Genomic DNA, 20,920 nt, shown 5'->3' with positions numbered 1-20,920 from the left:
AGTTGAACTTAGAAGAGTCATGGGTCAAGAATACAGTGAAAGATGTAGATTCATTTTCCTTACTCTTAGATATAACACAGACATGCAATATTTAGGATTTTTCTTGTTGTTTAGTGTCTAAATTGTGAGTAAGAAAATTATTAAGGACTAGAAACCAAGCCACATTGCTATATGGATGTCTGTGTATGCACAGGATTAGATCAGAAGCAAAGTCAGGTGAAGTAATATGCCAGATACCAGGAGAGGATCTTGAAAAAATGGGCAGTATTTAAATACACCTGTGAAGATACACAATATGTAGTAATCCTGGGCATCTCCAGTGTTTTTTGTTTGAAGAGGTCCTTGAGAATATTGTGACTGTTACACTTCCTGATCTGTACTGTGAAGTTGATTACTTTTTCAGTTCAGTGGTCTGTACGGTATCAGGTACTCTTCAGTCTCTCAGTTGAAGCAATCATCCCTCATTCAATTTTGAGAGGTTAACTTTAGTCATCCTCCACTGAAAGCCTCCATCACCTATGCATTAGGTTTTGCAAGCCCACATTGTGCTATTTTGCTACTTGTTGCCCTCACCTCCCATGTTAATATCTAGAAATTTATTTCAGTCATCTGGAGAAGAAGTTATGAGGCCTACAAAAGAATAAGAAAAGCTGATAGGAAGCTAAATAAATAAATAAATAAACAAATAAATAAATGCTTTGGAATAGAAAATCTAGTTAAAAAATAACATAAATACATAAATATAGCACCCTTTTAGTCATTCAGCTACTTGTATCTTGTTAGTATCTCAGGCCAATATCAGTTTAATGTGCTGCCAAATGGCACCACTCAGACACAAAGTATTCAATTCTGCTTTTTCTTTTTTCATTCAAAAGAGTTAATTTACAATTGGCTTTCGGATCCATGCCTGAACTTCTAATTCACTGTGAGAAAATTTAACTGTAGTTGCCAGAGTGTTTTCACAGCTGACTATCAAACTGATCATTGTGGCATCAGTTGTTTTCCCAGTCTAAGTATATCAATCTATTGCCTGCTGTCGTATAGTGAAGTCCTGAGCTTTTGTGAACAGACCACTCTATTGCTCTTCGCTTACAGTTTTTTGCTTGGAACAATGAAGATCCACTGCAAAGACTGTGTGAGGCTTGATCTCCTACTTCTGCCTCCTGATATTTCATCACCAGCAGAACACACACTATAATCAATATTATGCTATGATTATGGTTAATATTAACATAAGAGTAACAAGGAACAATGACTGACTGCTTCTTCTTTTTAAGGTCAGAAAGCCTGATGTACTTCCTCATGATTACTGATAACTCACAGGAGTTCATTCTTGTGTCTGTACGTGTTCAGAGATCATCTCTGTAACATTACAGTTTTTTGTGTTTTTCCTGTTTTATTCTGTTTTGTTTTGTTACAAATATCATATTATTTTCTGGTAAAGCAAGTAGTGTTGAACTCTGTATTGATGACTTTGAGAACAAAGCTTAAAGGGTTACACCCTTACATGTGACAGTGGCAGTACTGAACAGCCTCAAAAGTTTTATTTCTTGACCAGCTAATGTGTGTGTATGGGCATGTGTGTGATTATAGTTCTTATGTATTTATGTGTACACACTTGCACTTGAATATGTACATATTCTCACACACAATTATCTGTCGTACAAATTGTGCAAATTTTCTTTGCCTTCTCATAAGCAGGGTGTCCTATGAGGCATGAGAGCCCTGGGAAAAGCACTTCTGGCAGGGGGCTGGTAGATTACAAGCCATTTCAAAGAAGCTAGCAGGACTTACAAACACCTTCTCTTTTTACAATTGTCTGTGGAAACTGATATATCTGCTTTCCTGTAAGAACAATTTGATTTGGTTAATTATGGCTCTGTGCCATGCTTCAAGGAGAGCACTATTACTGTGTGGAAGGAGGATATCAGTCTGGTTGACTACTGCACCCTGAATCCCTGCCCAGCTCTGACTCGTGTGTTAGACCAGCCAGGGCTGTCTGACCAAGGATAGCTCTCTACTTCTTGAAACTCGGCAGAACTCTCTGTTTGCTGAATATTATTTTTCTCACTCCTTATAAACAAGAACTGAGCTTTGGTGAGATGGTGCAAAAACCCAAATATTTGGGCACCACGCATATGTAAAAGCTCATTCTTCTCAGATTGTGTCATAATATCTCTTCGCCCTGTGCACGCTTGTGCTACTTCAAAAGTTACAGCTGATTTGAAACTTCTGCTGAGGGGTTACCTAAATATAAATAGCATGGAAACAATCTCCTAGGGTGCATTTTCAGCATGACAGCAGAGGTAATCATTCTGATCCTATTAACACCTAACAGGATTGTTCATAAAACCTTTCCCCATCTACCATTTACTTTAAAACTGCCTAGAGGATTTCCCTTAAATCGGGAGACTAAATCCTACTCCTAGACAAAAGAATCAGTATCCCAGCCACTATTTATAAGCAGAACTGAGCGTAGCTCATGGAGGTGCGACATCTGTGAACATGGGGAAATATTAAGCTGTGTTGTCAAAGCTAATTTAATTGTGGAAATATCTAATATTTCCATCACTTGAATTCATATGGCCAATTTTGTACCTGGTAAAGGGAACAAAAGTCAGTCAATTGCCACTGGGACTGAACTTAGAGAATGGATGGCATTGCTTAAAGATTATTAAATACATTGATCTTATTTATCCTGTCTCTGTATTAAGAGTAGAACATAGCCAATAAGCCAAGCTTCACAACTCAGTACCTTTGATGACATTAATTTTAAAGTTGACTGAACATTTTAGTCATATTACTCTCTTTCTATTTCTGCTCATTTTTACATTGATTAAATGGATTTGTCTGGCTTCTGTTGTTTTTGTGGGGGTTTTTTGTTTTTTTTTTTTTTTTGCATTTCTTAAAACATATTGACAGGATAACTCAATATAAAATTCAAAGAGGTTGATACTTAAATAGATTCAAAACACAGTAAAATTAGGCTCATCTACCCTGTTCTGTAGCATAGTACATTGCTATCTTATACCTTTTAAAGGACTTTGCAGAAAATATTTTAAGACATTTATTTTTTATCTGAGTGGCAAACACTCTGTGAGTTTAAACACTAGTTAACCTGTTTTGTACTGAACTTGCATTAAATCTGATCCCCTCAGTTCATCAACCACTTGATTCTAGGTCCTTGTTTCAGTTCAAAAAGGTACATAACATGAGAGTTTGAAAAAGAGGCATAAAAGTTAGGTTAAGACTGGAGAAAGACAATGAGGCACTTACAGAGATTATATTACTTTGTGTGAAGGACTTAGAAGTTACTTGATTACAGCATTTAAACATTTTAAATTGAGAAATTACCTTTAGCTCAGCTCTGTAAACCATTAGGGAGAGAAACATGAGATAAAACACAAACCAGGCAAATGCTAAGTATAAATTAGGTGGTTTGTTTGTTTGTTTGTTTATTTATTTATTATCTATTTATTTTTCTTAATACCTGAGTCTTACTCATAGGAAAAAGAACTGTTTAGCACTGTTTTTTAGGAAAAAAAAAAAAGTAGATTCCCCTTACTTGAAGTCTTGAAATCAAAGCTAGATGGCTCTGGGGAAGTTATGCTTTAGTTAACTGAATCAGAGTGGTTCAGTAGACAGGTGTGTGTAAAGGAGCAGTCTCTGCTCTGCAGACCACTGAACTACACTCTGCTCTGTCATATGTCTGTAATCATAGGGATCACAGTCTAAAACAAGTTATATCTCTCTAGTGATTCTGCAGAGAAGCTTGATTGAGTAGTTCAGTTTAAAGCCTCTATTTCCACCATTTCTGTCTTAATTTATAATAACTGACTGTGACTTTTTGTGTAACTATTTGTATAGTTAGGAAATCCCTTGAATAACTCATCTATACAAAACACAAAAAAGTATGCTGTTAAAAATGACTCCACACCTGCAAGAAGCAGAACTGTATCAAAGTAAGCCTCTAATTCTACATTCTTCCTGGCGATCTTTCAGACAACAAAGTGGTCTGTTGGTTTTATATAACAAGAATTCAGGTATGGTAGAAATGTTACCTATCTCAGTTAACAATTAGAATTGTATAATTCAAATGTATTTATAAATGATTGTATTAATTTTGTTATGCCTGATTTTCTTCTTAGTCCTGGGGAAGGTTGTTACTATGTCTTTATTATTATTGACTAAAGATACCCTCCTAATTACACAACATTTTGGAAAGCGCACAGTATTTCTGATACGGCTTTAATGGTGAGTAGTTTCTGGCGCTATGTTCATTCTGTAACAGTTCTCTGTGAGCACCACGGGAGGTTTTGTGATCTTTACTCCCTTCTCTTAAAAAACGTTTACATCTGCTATGTCCTTTCTGAGCATTCAGATCATTGAATATAAATTTATCTTATTTTGATAAACTGAGGGGTTGGACCAGCTCTTCAGCTGGTCTAGGTGTAATGTGCTTATCCAACATTCAAGACTATTCAAACTGAAGAATCAGTAAAGACTCTATAACCATTCTGTTGAATTTTAATATGGTTTATTTATACAGGTTAATTCATGCGAGTAGTCTCAAAGACTTACGCAAATGTATGTACTTGATTAAACAGAATAAGGTTCTTAATGAAAACATCTTCTCACTTACATACTTGAAAGCTGTTTTTAATAATAACTCATGCTTGGAAATATTTACTTTTGGCCTTCATTCTATACATAATAACTTCAATTCTAAATATTTAGAGCATTTTTCATCTGCCTCTGAAATGAACAGGTTGCCATTGTGAATTCTGGCCTAATTATACACTCCACGTCTCAAGATCATATCCTCATTTGAATTCTTCAATAGGAGCTGATTAGAAATGAAAGTAACTTTTTTCTTCATCCCCAACTAGAGCTGTATGAGTTCAGACTACTCAGCACTTCTTGAGATCGAGACCATGCATATTTTTAAATTGTTACTCCTTCAGTTAAGTGACAAACACCTTCAACACATTTTAAAAATAAGGAGATGAAAGCAACAAAATCTGTTGCTCACAAATTTAGATCTCTGGAATGTTCACAAGTACCCAGAATCCTGTACAAAACCTCAAGAAACTTTACTTTCTAGTACACAAAACCCTTAAGAAATACTGACATCTGCTGTCTATATGGGACTGGAATCACTCTGATAAGAGCTTTTGGCTAACTTAGTAGATTTTCTACCTCAGATGACCCATTGAATTGCTCTGTGTATCAGGTGTTGTTCCTTTCTAAAAAAAACATCCAACCTGTTGCACAAGGCAGGGTGATTTGCAGAAATGGAAGCGTTCCTTTCCTTAGACAATGGCCTAAATCTAGGTGAGAGTTGGTAATGATCAGAAGTTATTTTGTTGTGATTGTCAGTTAATGGCTCATATAAAGAGACTTTTTAGTTTGTCCTTCGCAGTCTCAAACACATCATCAAATATATAACCATAAGTTATATTAGCGAAACCAAGAATGGAATCCACATGAAGGTTTTTCTAGGTTTGATAAAAAAAAAGCATGTAGTACCATCATTTTTGGAAAAAGATGATATATTGTTATTTAAAAAAGAAGCTTAATATATGCCTATATTACTCATGAAATAGGAATGCCACAAAACACTGCCTCTCAAATGAAACCTTGATTGTTGGCTGAATATCAAAGAGGAAAAAGCTTAGCAAAGGAGTATGCTGGAATCCTCTATCACTCTGCCACTGGCAATGTGACCTTGACAAAATCTTCTAACTTTCTGTGTCTCTCATCCTGTGCTTATTGCGTGCCTTCATGTCCAAAATCAGTTCTGGCCCACAGCCTTCCACCTGAAGACAGATTTCTGTGAGTGACTGGAGATTCAGTCTTCTCACACTCTGTTTGAAGGGATCTCATATTCAGACCTCTCAGCTCATGTTTTATAAAACATCATTCTCTGAGGTCAAGATAGAAGATCTTAATGGAAAGACAGAGGAAATTGATACTCAGAAGTTTATTTTCTTATTTGAAAAGAGCCACAACTATGTTGCTTAGATTGGTGGGTAGAAACTTGAGTATTCTACATAGCTAGTAGGAAGAAAATCCCCCTGCTCTAGAGACTTTAGCATTAGTTCAATGAGGAAATATGAGAATTTTCCATAACAGACTTGTTTCTCTAACTCAGAAAGGTGTTTTCCATTACATTTTTCTCCACTTCTTATGAGGTCTATATCTTTTATTGCATAAACAACTTGCATAATTCTGTAATATACGTATTCTTATTTTACAATTACACATCTCATTTGCTGAGCACTATGATAAGGGTATGGCCAGCAATGTCAAAGGTAAGTATTAAGAGATTGAAAATGGAACAACTTCTTTCTAGTCTGAGGAGAAATAAGATATATAAACAGAGGAAGAAAATAATCATACATCTGTGGGAATAAAATAAGAGCTGTGGAGCTGTGTATGTCTGAAAAGTGTGAGGTGACAAGAAAGATGAGAAAAAAAAATAAGAATTATATTAAGAGCACTGGGAGGGCAGAGTGGTGTAAGGATTAACATTAAGGATACAGAAACTGGGTGCTAGAAATAGTAGCCTATATATTAAGATTATTAGAATGATACTTTAAATGTCTTTCCATCATTTCCAGGAATGGTTCAGTAGTTTAGCATGCAGGAAGCAATGCTACTGATAGGATGTCTTTGTGCCCTCACCCTGTTTTAGCGAAGAAAAATATTTCTTGAGGTGCTTTATGAACTGCATTCTTCCAGGCTGTGGTCATGAACGTATTTCCTTTACCAGTATGAACATAGACATCTGTTCTGAACAGCACAAGTGGTTTAAAGTCAATGTATTTCTCAGAGAGACCTGAAAGATTTTTATCTATCATAGGTAGATGGATAAAAAATTGTCTATCAGAGAAGTTACCTGACAAGCAGTCAAATACCCACTGCACACATACAGCAATCTGCTGTGCCAAACAGTGTAGAAAAGAACTGCAGTTTCCCACAGATAGGTCAGGGGAAAATGGTGCAATGGCTCTGGAGTAAAGGGTCTGGGCCCTGAAGAGTTAGTCCTAGAGAAAGATCTCCCACCCAGAGCAATTAAAATGTGGCTGTCTTCCCTTATCATTCCAGAGATTAATTGATTTCTAACCTTTGAATTTTATCAGTGTAGGTAATCTCATTGTAACAGTGGAACAAGTGTGAGTCCCCCTCATGAAACTGAATGTGTATAAGTCCACGAGGCTGGATGATAACCGTCCTAGGGTTCTGAAAGAGATGGCTGATGTGGTTGCCAAGCTGCTCTTCATCATATTTGAAAAATCATGGCTGTCTGGTGAAGTCCCAAGTGACTGGAAAAAGGGAAATGTTACTCCCATTCTTAAGAAAGGGAGAAAGGAAGACCCGGGAACTATAGGCTGGTGAACCTCAACTCTGTGCCTGGGAATATCATGGAGCAGATCCTCCTAGAAGCTTTGATAAGGCACATACAAGACAAAGAGGTGATTCGAGACAGCCAGCATGGCTTCACCAAGGGCAGATCGTGCCTGACCAATCTGGTGGCCTTCTATGATGGAGTGACAGCTTCGGTGGACAGAGGAAGGACAATGGATGTCATCTACCTGGACTTCTGCAAAGCCTTTGACATGGTTCCTCACCATGTCCTTCTCTCTAAATTGGAGAGGTGTGGATTTGAAGGATGGACTGTCTGATGGATTAGGAATTGGCTGGCAGCCGAAGGGTTGTGATCAATGGTTCTGTATCAGGGTGGAGGCTGGTCACAAGTAGCGTCCCTCAGAGGTCAGTCTTGGGACTGGTGCTCTTCAGTATCTTCATCAACGACACAGATGATGGCATCAAGATGATGGCAATCTCAGCAAGTTTGTGGATGACACCAAGCTGAGCGGTGTAGTCAATACGTTGGTAGGAAGGGAAGTCATCCAGAGGGACCTGGACAGGCTGGAGAAGTGAGCCCATGTGAACCTAATGAGGTTCAATAAGGCCAAGTGCAGGGTACTGCACTTGGGTTAGGTCAATCCCAGGTATTTATACAGACTGGGGGAAGATCTCCTTGAGAGCAGTCCTGCAGGGAAGGATGAAGAAGAGAAGCTGGACATGAGCCAGCAGTGCGCTTGCAGCCTGAAGGCCAACTGTCCCTGTCTACTCAGCAATTCTGAGGCCCCATCTGGAGTACTGTGTCCAGGCCTGGGGCCCCCAGTACAGGAAGGACATGGAGCTCTTGGAGCAGGTCCAGAGGAGGGCCACTAAGATGATCAGAGGGCTGGAGCACCTCTCCTATGAAGAAAAGTTGAGGGAACTGGGATTCTTTAGCTTGGAGAAGAGAAGGCTCCAGGGAGACCTCATTGTGGCCTTCCAGTACTTGAAGGGAGCATATAGCCTGGAAGGGGAACAGCTGTTTACAAGGGTGGATAGTGATATGACAAGGGGGAATGGTTTTAAACTGAGACAGAGGAGGTTTAGGTTAGATATTAGGAAGAAGTTTTTCACTCAGAGGGTGGTGATTCACTGGAACAGGTTGCCCAAGGAGGTGCCCCATCCCTGGATGCATTCAAGGCCAGGCTGGATGTGTCTTTGGGCAGCCTGGTCTAGTGGTTGGCAACCCTGCACATAGCAGGAGGGTTGGAACTAGATGATCATTATGGTCCTTTTCAACCCAGACCATTCTGTGATCTTCCATGCTGTGTGTACTTGTGTAAAGAGCCCTAGGAGTAGGTGAACTTGCATAAGACCACTTTTTGCTTTATTCTTTCTTACTAAATTTCACCTGCAATTTTCACCAGTTCTTTCATATAGTCATAAAGGGAGACAGAGTCAAAGGCTTAAATGCATTTCATTCTTCACAGCATGCGAAGCATGAGATTAGAAAGAAAAGAACCTATTTGAGGTCATAGATTTCAGAGGAAAACAGCATTTACTCTCAACCCACAAAAGGTCTTGATTTTGATTGACTTAATTTGAACCCCTAAGGCTCTGGGGGAGAAGGAGATTTCAGTTTCCTTTGTTTTGTTTTGTTTTGGGCGAGGGGGGGGTGTTAAAGAGCTAGTTCCCACAGGGTAATTTTGAACATTACAGAAAAAAAAAAAAGAGGTTAAAAAGCCTCTTTCAACTCCTGTTTCTTCCATAATGAAAACATTTTAGAATTCAATCAGCTCTGTGCTTTGGAAGTATTTTCTTAAGGGAATATTTACAAGAACTAAAAAAATGTGTTTATCTTCCTATTTACAGCAGGATTTTCCTATTCAGTTCAGGGAATTTACTCTCTATATATGCAGATATAAATATGAAAAAAAAAAGAAGTTTTTTCTTTAGATTACAAAATCCTGTGTTGCACAGGTTCCTATATCATCTTATTTCTGCAAGACTGAATAAGTACATAGGTAGGCACTGTGGTAAAATGTGGTTGAAGTGTTATGCAATGCTAAAAAGAAAGTTAGGCAAGGAGTCTCATATACTTGTTACCCTATGCATTCTAAATAAAACAGATCAACTCCAAACTGTCAATGCTTAAAGACAAGGCCGGTGGGAAGCAACTGAAGAAAGAACAAATTTGCTCATAAACATTAACAACTTTAAGAACATAAGAACATTAAGAAAAGTACTATGCAGTACTCCTGAAATTTAATTTTTTTCATCATTCAGGAGGGCTTAGGACAGCTTGCCTTGAACAAATGTACCTACTGTGACCGGTGGTGTCTAGTTATTTCAAACTACACATACTCAGGTGTTGGCAGTGCATTCCTCTGCTCTCTCGAGCCTCTCTGCAGGCTCATCTCTGATTTGACAAATGGGAATCACAAAGTCAGATCGCACATCTTCCTCTGCACAAATGACCTTGCACCTCCAATCAGCTCCAGGCACTTGAGACATTGTGAGAGATGTTGCGGTGAATTCTCTGCACTCTCTTTGGTCTGTAGTACCTCCACAAAGCTCAGGGCTAAGATTTCTTTTAGTATTTAATACTTTCCCAAAACATACAAAATGCTGGAAAGAAACAGTAGGGGATGACGTCCCTGTGTGGAAGACAGCTTCAGAGAGGAAGTGAACAACAGCCTGGGAGACAGAATTATTTTATCTTCAGTTTTATGGTACGTGCTTGGAGGTTTTCTCTATAAAAGAATGTCAGTTTTTCTAAGTGTAAGGAATAGACTTTTGGGGAAGATTCTGATTTTGTGCTATTGACGTGAATTACATTTTGTCATTCATACCTTCTAGTGCCTGGAATGGTGTTAAGGCAAATTGCAACAAGAGATTTCATACTATGCATGTCACTTTACAAATTAAGGAGCAGCATGAAGTGGCTGAAGTCTTCTATTCCATGACTAAATGAGCTCGCAGTCAAAGAACTGTGAAAGAATGAGGGCAGCTGAGTGCTGAACCAATTTGCATTTGTCACCATACGCATTTATCCTCTTCCTTCAGTTCTTCAAACACCATGAAACAGGACAAATCCTGATGGAAATGAAATCAAAGCTGTGTTGCCCTACTCAGAAAACCCCACAGATGATGGTTTCTCTAATCCAACTGTGCTGGAAGTCCAGCAATAAGGAGCTAAGTCCAACAGAGCCTTAAAGACCCATAATTTCTCCATGAGAATCATGGGCCGAGGGGCTCAAAACAGACAATCCACACCTGCTGATCTCTTGTACAAAAAGAGTGGACAGTATGAGATACAATAAGGCAAATACCTTAGTCTTTCCTAGGAGTCTGAACAGTTTTCTAGGTCTAGATCCATATCAATAAACAGCATTAGATTTAATTTTTAGAGAAGTCGAGGCAATAATCACATGTGAAAATATGCACTATTTTTGTTTACATGGAACTACTGAGAAGACATTAGCCCTAGGAGGTATACATTCTATTTAATATTGCACTAAATTACTGTGTAACTCTATTCAAATGGCTCAAAACCCAGGGGTTGATTTACCTCTTTAGGTCTGCCAGGGGAGTCTTCTGAGCTGGAATCAAAGCATATGAGCAGTGCAGTACAAGTAAGATTCAGCCTTTTCTCTTGCACTCAGTCTGCACCATGCATAAATGGTGCTCATTCCCAAGCAGCTTTTGAAACCCACTGGAAGACCTCATTTATGTATTGAGACACACTGAAACATTTTTGTTGCATGCAGATTTGCATCCTGTTGCTATCCGCAGAACTAAAACGCATGCATAAATAGTGCCTTAGTATAAGATGACAACACTCATAGTTTTTTCCCATCTCTGAAAACAAAATGTTTATTGCAGTCTCATAAGCCATCAGATGTTGTGCTAAACAACTTTTCATTTGTCTGCTTGTGTTTTAAACTAACAGTTCATTTAGAGAAAATGCTGGTTTTGTCAGCATAAACCATTCAAAAGTAATTTCAGGACTGAGTCAATCACAGACCTAAACAGTCACTAGATCTAAAAGTTACATGAATTGCCAGTACTTCACTAAAAGAAGAAACCCCTGAGAAGCCTATGATAATAGCACTGGGTGACTGCTAAGACAGAAAAGACTTTCATTAATGTTACTGAAGAAGAAAGAAGAAAAAGAGGCACAAATTATTTTTTTCCAATAATCTATCCACATGGAAAAACCAGAACAGAATTATGCAATTCTTTTGATTAATTATCTATAATTATGGATTTCTTCCAATATTTCAATAGCTCACTAATGGTGGCTTGCTTTTAGATGTGTTGAGCAACTTGTTATTCCTAATAAAGTAAAATTCTAAACCACTTAATTGATTATAAATCAGTAGTGAGATCTATGTTACCTAAGTTTGAATATAGACTGGGTTGATTTTAAGGCTCTTTGGTGTCTCTATCTGAAGACCTGCACTTATGACAGAATTTTTGTCCTGCTAACCTTGCCTACTTAGGAAAGAAGTTAGAAGAGTGAGGGCCATTACTTATACTTCAATTTAAATTTTCAACAGAAATAATATGGATGATTCAATGGAAAAGACATTTTATATATAGAACAGTATGAGTAGATTTTTGGGGAATTTCATAGAATCATAGAATAATAGAATTACTCCGGTTGAAAAGGACCTCAAAGATCATCAAGTCCAACCACAGCCTAACCATAGTACCCTAACTCTAAGAACCCTCTGCTAAAATATATCTCTGAGCACCACATCCAAACGGCTCTTAAACACATCCAGGGACGGTGACTCAACCACCTCCCTGGGGAGCCTATTCCAGCATTTAACCACCCTTTCTGTCAAGAAGTGTTTCCTAATGTCCAACCTAAACTTACCTTGGCGCAACTTGAGGCCATTTCCCCTTATCTTGTCATCTGTCACCAGTGAGAAGAGACCTACCCCGTTCTCACTGTAAGCACCTTTCAGGTACTGGAAGAGAGTAATAAGGTCTCCCCTCAGCCTCCTCTTCCCCAGACTAAACAGCCCCAGCTCCCTCAGCCTCTCCTCATAGGGCTGATTTTCCAAGCCCTTCACTAGCCTCGTTGCCCTTCTCTGGACCTGCTCCAGTACCTCCATGTCCTTCTTGTACTGAGGTGCCAAAAACTGAACACAGTACTCAAGGTGAGGCCTCATCAGTGCCGAGTACAGGGGCAGGATGACTTCGCTAGTCCCTCTCACCACACCATTCCTGATACAAGCCAGGATGCCACTGGCCTTCTTGGCCACCTGGGCACACTGCTGGCTCATATTCAGCTGACTGTCCAACAGTACACCAAGGTCCCTCTCCATCAGGCAGCTTTCCAGCCACACCTCCCCAAGCCTGTAGGGTTGCCTGGTGCTTTTGTGACCAAAATGCAGAACCCTACACTTGGCCCTATTGAAACTCAGGCTGTTAACCTTGGCCCATTGATCCAGTCTATTCAGGTCCATCTGTAGTGCCCTTCTCCCCTCTAGCAGATCAACACTTCCTCCCAGCTTGGTGTCATCTGCAAACTTACTGAGGGTGCACTCAATCCCCTCACCAAGATCATCAGTGAAAATGTTAAACAGAAGCAGCCCCAACACTGAGGCTTGGGGGACACCGCTCATGACCAGCCACCGACTGGATTCAACTCCATTGACCACGACTCTTTGGGCCCAGCCATCCAGCCAGTGCTTAATCCAGTGGAGCGTACACCCATCCAGATCATGGACAGCTAGCTTCTCCACGAGAATGTTATGGGGGACAGTGTCAAAGGCCTTACTGAAGTCCAGGTAGACCACACTGACAGCCATTTAGGGAATCTCTCTGAAGTTTAGACAGATTTCAATCAGAAATGGTTTAGGCATACCCTGAGGGGTCTGACTGGATTAGCTGGATCACTTGTATTGCCAGTAACTTTGTAATTCTACAAGTAGGAAATCAAGTGATTGAAGAAGGGATAAGAATAGTCTGTCAGCTTGTTCCATGAGGCAAGGTAGATTAGAACAGCTATAACAGTTTTCTAATGTTTAACTTTTTCATTTGGATTTGATCGCATTTATAAATAAACTTTCCATGCCCTTCATGGCATTCTTTTAGACAAAGATAAGCCTTACAAAGGAGGCAAATCAATGGGAAATCCTTCTCCATTAAAGAAAAAAAAGGAAGCAAAATTTTTAAAAAAATAATAATAAAGAAAGAAGGAAAGGGAGAAATGAAGATTTTTTTGTTTGTTTGTTTTCTGATAGATTTTTTTTTTTCCCCAAGCATGGTAAAAAATGATTTATACCTGAACTTGTGGTAAATTACGTGGATTGTCCCTTCTTCATTTGGCCCATTTGTGGCTCCTGTCAGCAAAAACTTGCTCTGGGAATGTCTTTTCTCTAAACTGACTCCAGCAGGAGACAGTGGAACAGACTGAGAACTCATCAGCAGAACAGCTTCCAGTCTGTGAGATGTGGGCACAAAGGAAGAGAAAAATAACAAATCTTCAGTTATATTTTTTTTTCAGAACTATTAAGTAATGGTGTAATTGTTCTTTCTTTGCATTGTGGAGCTCTCTACCCTCCTTTTTTGGCATGAAGTACTTCCCTCTTCCAAGGGGACAGCCTGAGACAATACCTTCATGAGCTGTGAATGATATATCTGAAAGCTTGAGAAATTCCCCCACATTCTTTTCCTGAGTCATTATCTCCAGGTAGTTGCACTCCTAGTTGTTTTGTCTTGCAGTTGTGGCTTGGTTTATTAGTGAGAATTGATAATTCTCCCCTGCCCATGGCAGTGAAAAGAAGACTGTCTGTAAGACAGCTATGCCATTAATTCATTTCCATTGGTTTCACAGCAGCAAGAAATAGATAATCTCGCCAGAAGGCACCTTACCTGAAATCTTTGTCTATAGAAGCTTTTTCTCCTTCCAATATCTTGCAATTACATAGCTGTGAGTTATTTTAATTGGTTTTCATAACTGCCTTTATCATGAACTGATCTGAGCATCCAACCAGCTTTCAAGCTCCCCTACAACTCTGTGCTCTGGATATCTCAAAAGTAGTGACAAGCAATTAGAGAAAGTTCACTTTACGAATTCAAAACAGTTTTACTTTTTTTAGTAGAGTTGTTTCATTAAGAGCTACCTCTGTCATGTCTCCTCTTTCTCCTAGGCATCACTCACTGTTGGGATTTTGAAAAAGATGGGTGAGGTAATAAAAATAACTTGAAATGACAGAAAGAAATTGCCTTTTAAAAAATTCTGTGTCTCAAATAAGGCTTTTTGGTGCTGATATGTACTCAAATGTTTGCGGATCTCACAGGGGCATACAGTCAGCATGCACTGGGAGAAACAATCCTTGTGCTGCGGATTTTATGAAGTGGAGATAAAAAAACAGTGAAGGAGAAACTGAGACACAGACCAGCACCATGACCTACCTAAGTCACTTCTTATGGCAGTCATGTTACTGAAAATCGTAACCAAGACAACTCTCCAAACCAAATGATAGTTTAGAAAGCCAACACTGGTTTACTACAGTGCTGAATGCATTGGGGTCTCTTCATAAAGCATGCACACCCCAGAGATAAATCACCCTCAGTATATACTGTTAACATGTGAACATTCATACAATTTCCACAAAATTCCTGCCTATCAATACATATTAAATCTAATATTGCACCTGCATCAGACAATCAAGAGATTCTTGGAAGGGGTCTTTCAGTTTGCCCATAAATGGTACTGATGTTGGAGACACCTTGTCTTGTAGATTGCTCTTTGGCACCTCTTGATCTCTTAGATTGCTCTTTCGAACCTCTCCAAGATACCTACACAAAGTGGCCTATTCTTATCTGTCTGGAGCATCAAGGGGTTTATGCTTTGAATACAAACTAAATTGTTTAAGTCTCTGGTTTCAGTTAGAGACCTCATTTCTCTGGCTTTGTCCTACACTTTTAATTCCTTTAGAAGTTGATATCATCTGCATCTGAAATCAATGACTTTTTACTCCTGACCACTTGTGATGAAGGATCTGAGCTGTTTGTTTGCTTGATATAACAAGGAACACTGCAAATTTTGTGATGAGAGGACAAAAATGTCCAGGAGGCATCAAAAGTAACTAATTCTTAAAGTTGGCAAAAAATAACTGCATTTTCAAACAAACAGAATGGTTTCTTGCTTCAATTTTCACTTAGTATTTTTAAGAATTTCAAATAAATTCATGTTTAGAAAAATGCCTTTATGAAATGCTTAAATGTACTAATTAAGCATTTCTCCCAGCCTGACTTTGTAAACAATATTTTTATAAAGCAGGACACAAAGGGAATCTAATTAAAAATAAAATTAATGTTTATAATGTTTATTATTGTTCTGATCTCTATGAATAGTCAATTAAATTTATATCAGTTTCAGAGCAGATTTTGCTTTATGCTTTATGGTTAAATCTCTCTCTCACACACACATACAAAAAAAGTTCAATTTTTATTTGACAATGTTGATTCGCAAAATTCATTTTATTCTTTGCCTCTAGATAGGGAACTTGGGGTTTTAATTCTCTGTCAAACTCATTATTCTGTGCTCTGTAGTATAATGATGTAGAATTTTCATCAAACCATTTATTACATTGGCTGTGTTATATTTTCCTCTGTATTATGTACTGTAGACTATTTTAAGTATGTACGAAGGTTGTATGTAAAACCTTTAAACATATTGTTTTTGTCTGTACTTTCTTATTTGACAGGGTTTTCTTGTGAAGTCTTCCATTTAGGTGTTTGAAAGTGATTTTAAGGAAGAAGTGGTTTATTTATATTCATTTAAAAAAATGAATTCTATTTTCCAGTCCACCCTCTTTGGAATAAGAAAAAAAGACTTTTGAGCTGTATACTTTTTTTTCTTATTTAGCTTTACTTTTCATCTACCTGCTGAGTCCTGGTTATAGTTTAATGTGTTTTCTAAGTCACATAAGTCAATTATACAACAAATTAAATTGCATACTTCATTTAAAAAGAAGACAAAAGAAAACAACAACAACAACAAAAACCTGTTCAGACATCATGACTTGTAACCCTCACCATGCAAGTAAATGTTGAAATCATGAATTGTGTTTACACTGTATGCTGCAAGTAAAGATGCAGAATGCAATCTTTAGGTTTACCAAGGCACAGTTATCCAATGATATCTCACAGACATAAATGAAGATTCTTCCTTATATGTTTAAAGGAGACTAGATTGTGTTTCTGTGGGTAAGCTTTCTGATTTATGACAGCAATAAAGATATACCTAACATTTGTATATAGTGCATCTTTATAGGATTCCTTCAGTTGACCTTGGAGATCTATTCAACCCATCTGCAAATATTCATAATGAAATCTATTTTTGACATAAGCATAATTTCCAGACTTTCAAAATTGAAGAGATTCCCCAGAAGACAGGCAAGACTGAGACTGGAGGATAATTCAGCAGCATCTGTACATCACCATTAATTTATCATGCCTTAATGGTGCCTTTTACTGATACATGTTCTTTTTGTGCCATAAAACTTATTTGCCCACATACATCTCAGTTCTGATTAGACTAATAGATAATGTAAGACTCTAACAGTATACAAAGCCCTCACACTATATCCCAGCTGACTGCAGATGAAAAAAATATTCAAAATTATATTAATGGATACTTGTACATTTAGTAGCCCTATTTGCAAAACAAAACAAAAAATCTCCGTTCTATCTCTTCTTTTTTTTTTTTTTCCATCCAGCATTAAAGTTGTCAGGAAATGAGTGATGATGAGAGAATAATTCTTCCTCTTACAAATAATAATAATAAGGAGAAAAATAAAAATAAAAATTGTGGCATTACTGCAGTCATACGTTCCAAAAAATAAGCCTACACTCTAGAGTAATTGCCTAGGTATTGAGAACTGTTAGTCATAGTACCCTCCTCCTGCTATGTAGCCTTTGTGGCAGAAAGTGCCTGAAACAGGAGAGCAGAGAATAAAACTCACTGAGGATAAGTAAACTACCTTTGCAGTAACTGTGCAGCTAAAACAGATGCCTGGTGCATCCATACATGTATAATATCACTATGCAGTCTTTAGTAGAAGCTTGTTTTGAACCTAACCTTGTTTTGAACAAGCACACTAATATAACATAACCATATAAGCAATAAAGACAGTATTGTCATGTTAGTTAACAGGATATATGCTGTGTATTTTGCATATCTTGCAAGGCTCCAGTTCCAGAGTGTTTGAATCACTGAATAACTAAAGCTGGAAAAGACCACTAGAATCATCTAGTCCAATCATCAGCCCATCCACCATGCCCACTAACCATGTCCCTAATTGCAGTTGTGGGACAAGCCCCAGCATGAATAAAACTCTTTGAGACCAGTATGGTTTGAAGAAGCAATACAATGTCAGATGCCCAGGAGATATTTCCTTCCTAATGTGCACCCCAACAGAATAAAGGCACATCCCTTATAAACACTTGGGTGCACTATGCCTACCTGCTTGGAGAGTGGTCTACAGCGGTCATGAGTTCTTGACCCTACCTCTCCAAGTCTCACATTTGGTTAGTTAACTAATTAGTTAGCTAATGTTCCCTTTAACGAGCTAGATAGATATGTTAATTTTCTAGAGGCTTCTGAAAGACAAATGAGCCACACTAACAACAGTGTCACATCTTCATGTTTCTTGAACAAGACCTCCAGGGATTGTGATTTCACCACCTCCCTGGGCAATCCTATCACTATTTCTGAGAATAAATTTCTCGTAATATTATACTTATTACCAAATTCTTGTAGGAGTTTGCTTTGAGGAGACCACTACACTAGGTGTTTCTGAATTTCTTACTAAGATGTACTATTTAAACTGGGGATATGGAAAGAAACCTTGAAAATATGGACACAGTTTGTGAAGAGACACCTGACAATTACAGTTTTTACACCTACCTACTTCAATTCTGGCTTCTTCTATTGATAAGCTCTTGAAGTCAGTCATCTTGATCTAAGCAACTAAGACCTTCATAGGCTTTAGCCATAATTTCTAGCAGTGTAGGATTAGCTCCACAGTGTTGTTAAGATCTGATTAATAAGGGATGACTGCTTTTATTACATGATAATAATGTCTGAAAATAAGTAAGAACTATTAGCACAGAATTTAATATTTATGAATTTCTGTCTTGCAAATCTTATTTTGAAGTTTGGAGTTGGCCTTACCTATCAGTCTTCTAATGAGTCCTATGACATACATCTTTAATTCCCTAGCTGATATGCATGTACACGTATATGCATGTATATGTATATGTCAACAAATAGTTCCAATTGCAACAGGTTGATCTCTGTGAACTACAGTCAAAATGATTTTTTTTTTTCAGTGTTGTAACACAGTGAACTGTGGAGAGATGGATGTATTTAATTGCTGAATTGCATGGATGTTTTTGAAAAATTAACCTCAGGAAAACCTAATATAAACACACAACATTTGACTCAGCAATTCCCAAGTGTTATTAGCTGTGACTTAATGGGAAGCTGCCTGATAAACTCGTTTTCTTTTATCTGGGTGTATTTTAATTTTAGCAGACAAAGGATCTGCATTGTGTTTTAAGAACTACCACTCTGAATTAATCAGTTTCTTTGGAAAGAACACGTAATGACTGCTTTTCAGAAAATGCGTGAAAGGTTTACTTTTTTGATTAAGTTTGCATGTCACATTGATATATATACATATTGTTTATTATGAGACATTCTGTACAGGTTTTAATATTGTTTAGATTTGCAGTTGAGATTTACAGGCACTCAGAAGTTCATGCATTCATCAACTTCACAGTGTAGCAGAACAACACAAAGAGAGGGCACTTGTATTTTAGATCAAGATAATTAAAATATTGGAATCATATTTTTCATACTCATCAGCCATCATCTATTATCACTTTTGTATCTGTAGTGCTTTGTGAAATGTCCTTTGCCATCCAGCTTTCTGCTAGGCTGAATTCTTAATAATAGTTAAACTGCCTTAAAAATACTTTTGGAATTGATTTATTGTGATCTTTCTACAAAGTAGCAATTGAATAAATGATAAAAGGTAATGGAAATGATCAATTTTGTGCACTTCAGAGGAGAAAGCTCCTATTTTTATCATCTAATTGTTGCTACCACACAGTTTGAAGACAGCTTTTAAACTGAATTTGCACAAAGATATATTTATGAGTAGATAAAGTTTTGTTTTTTCATATATTTCATGGTTTATTTATTACGCTAAGTAATTCAGTATTCATGAGTGTGGGATGCCTAGACTAGAAACTTGGCATTTCTCTCGTATAGATCAGTGCTGATTCACTTTGCATACAGTGAAGTAATAGTCTTTCTAAATTTCATGAATTCCCTGGGAAGTCAATGGTGAGACAAAATGAGAATACAAGTCATTTCATTCTAAATTAAAGGTTTAAAACATGTTAGACAACCAGAAGCCTTCACAAATCCTTTCTCTGTGTTGGAAGCACTATCTGTTGCAAGTAGGCTATTCTAAGGGCAGGTAGTACAATTATTACATTTTAGATCCATTTGCATTTTGCTGCTCTCTGTTGCCAGCCTAGATGAAAAATTTAATGTGCTGATCAGACATGCAGAGAGGGGCTAGTTTGGCCTTTATCAGTTGCATTTATATACAATGTTGTATATTATGTATGATTGAGTTAGGCCTGTGAAAACTGATACTGAATTTGGATGGGTCTGCAATTAGAGCAGCACTTCTGAAGACGAGAATGGAGAGAGGCACTCTGAAATCAAATTGATTGTGTCTGTGTTTATTTCCTTAGGACATTATACAGCCATCCTCTATGCATTGACCACTATCTCTGAAGACCATCAGGCACTGAAAGAATTTGGAGCCTGAATAAAAGTCTTCAAAAAAGCATGCTGAACTTCTTGGACTTATTTTATGAATAAAAACAAGCAGAGTCGAAATGTTATTTGACATGTCAGCATGACTAAGGAAGGAAAAGTTGCCATTGAGAAGAATGGTTGACAAGAAACAGCACTCTGCTTTTACAAATTCTGTTAAAAGCAGACACCAGGTTAACCAACATAAAGTCATGAATAAATTCTGAAAATAAGAGCCTTAGTAAATGGGAAGTTCAAAACCAAAATGATAATGCTTCCAATACTAAATAATGAAGGCTCCTAATCGACAAAGTAGGATCCTAGTACTACATGGACTCTCTATAGTTAGTGGGATTTGTCTGCCTTAGAACAAGCAGAGGGGAACACCAAATTTCTTGACCAAGGGATGATAATCAAGAGTGTGAGGAAACATGATTTGCACAGGTACTCACCCTTGAACTTTTCCTTTGGAGATTAAAGTCTACTCTCTTCCTTTTCAAATGTGTCCAGCTATATCCCAGGCTGCATTAAAAGAGGAGTGGCCAGCAGGGAGAGGGAGGTGATTGTCCCCCTCTACTAAGCTCTTGTGAGGCCTCATCTGGAGTACTGAGTCCAGGAGTGGAGCCCCTAGTACGAGAAAGACCTTGTCCAGAGGAGGGCCACTGAGATGATCTCGAGGGCTGGAGCACCTCTCCTATGAAGAAA

The sequence above is a fragment of the Gallus gallus genome, chromosome 1, assembly GCF_016699485.2.
Source record: "Gallus gallus isolate bGalGal1 chromosome 1, bGalGal1.mat.broiler.GRCg7b, whole genome shotgun sequence".
Classification (NCBI taxonomy): domain Eukaryota; kingdom Metazoa; phylum Chordata; class Aves; order Galliformes; family Phasianidae; genus Gallus; species Gallus gallus.
The sequence above is the reverse complement of the archived record's forward strand: the minus strand, read 5'-3'. Positions refer to the sequence as shown.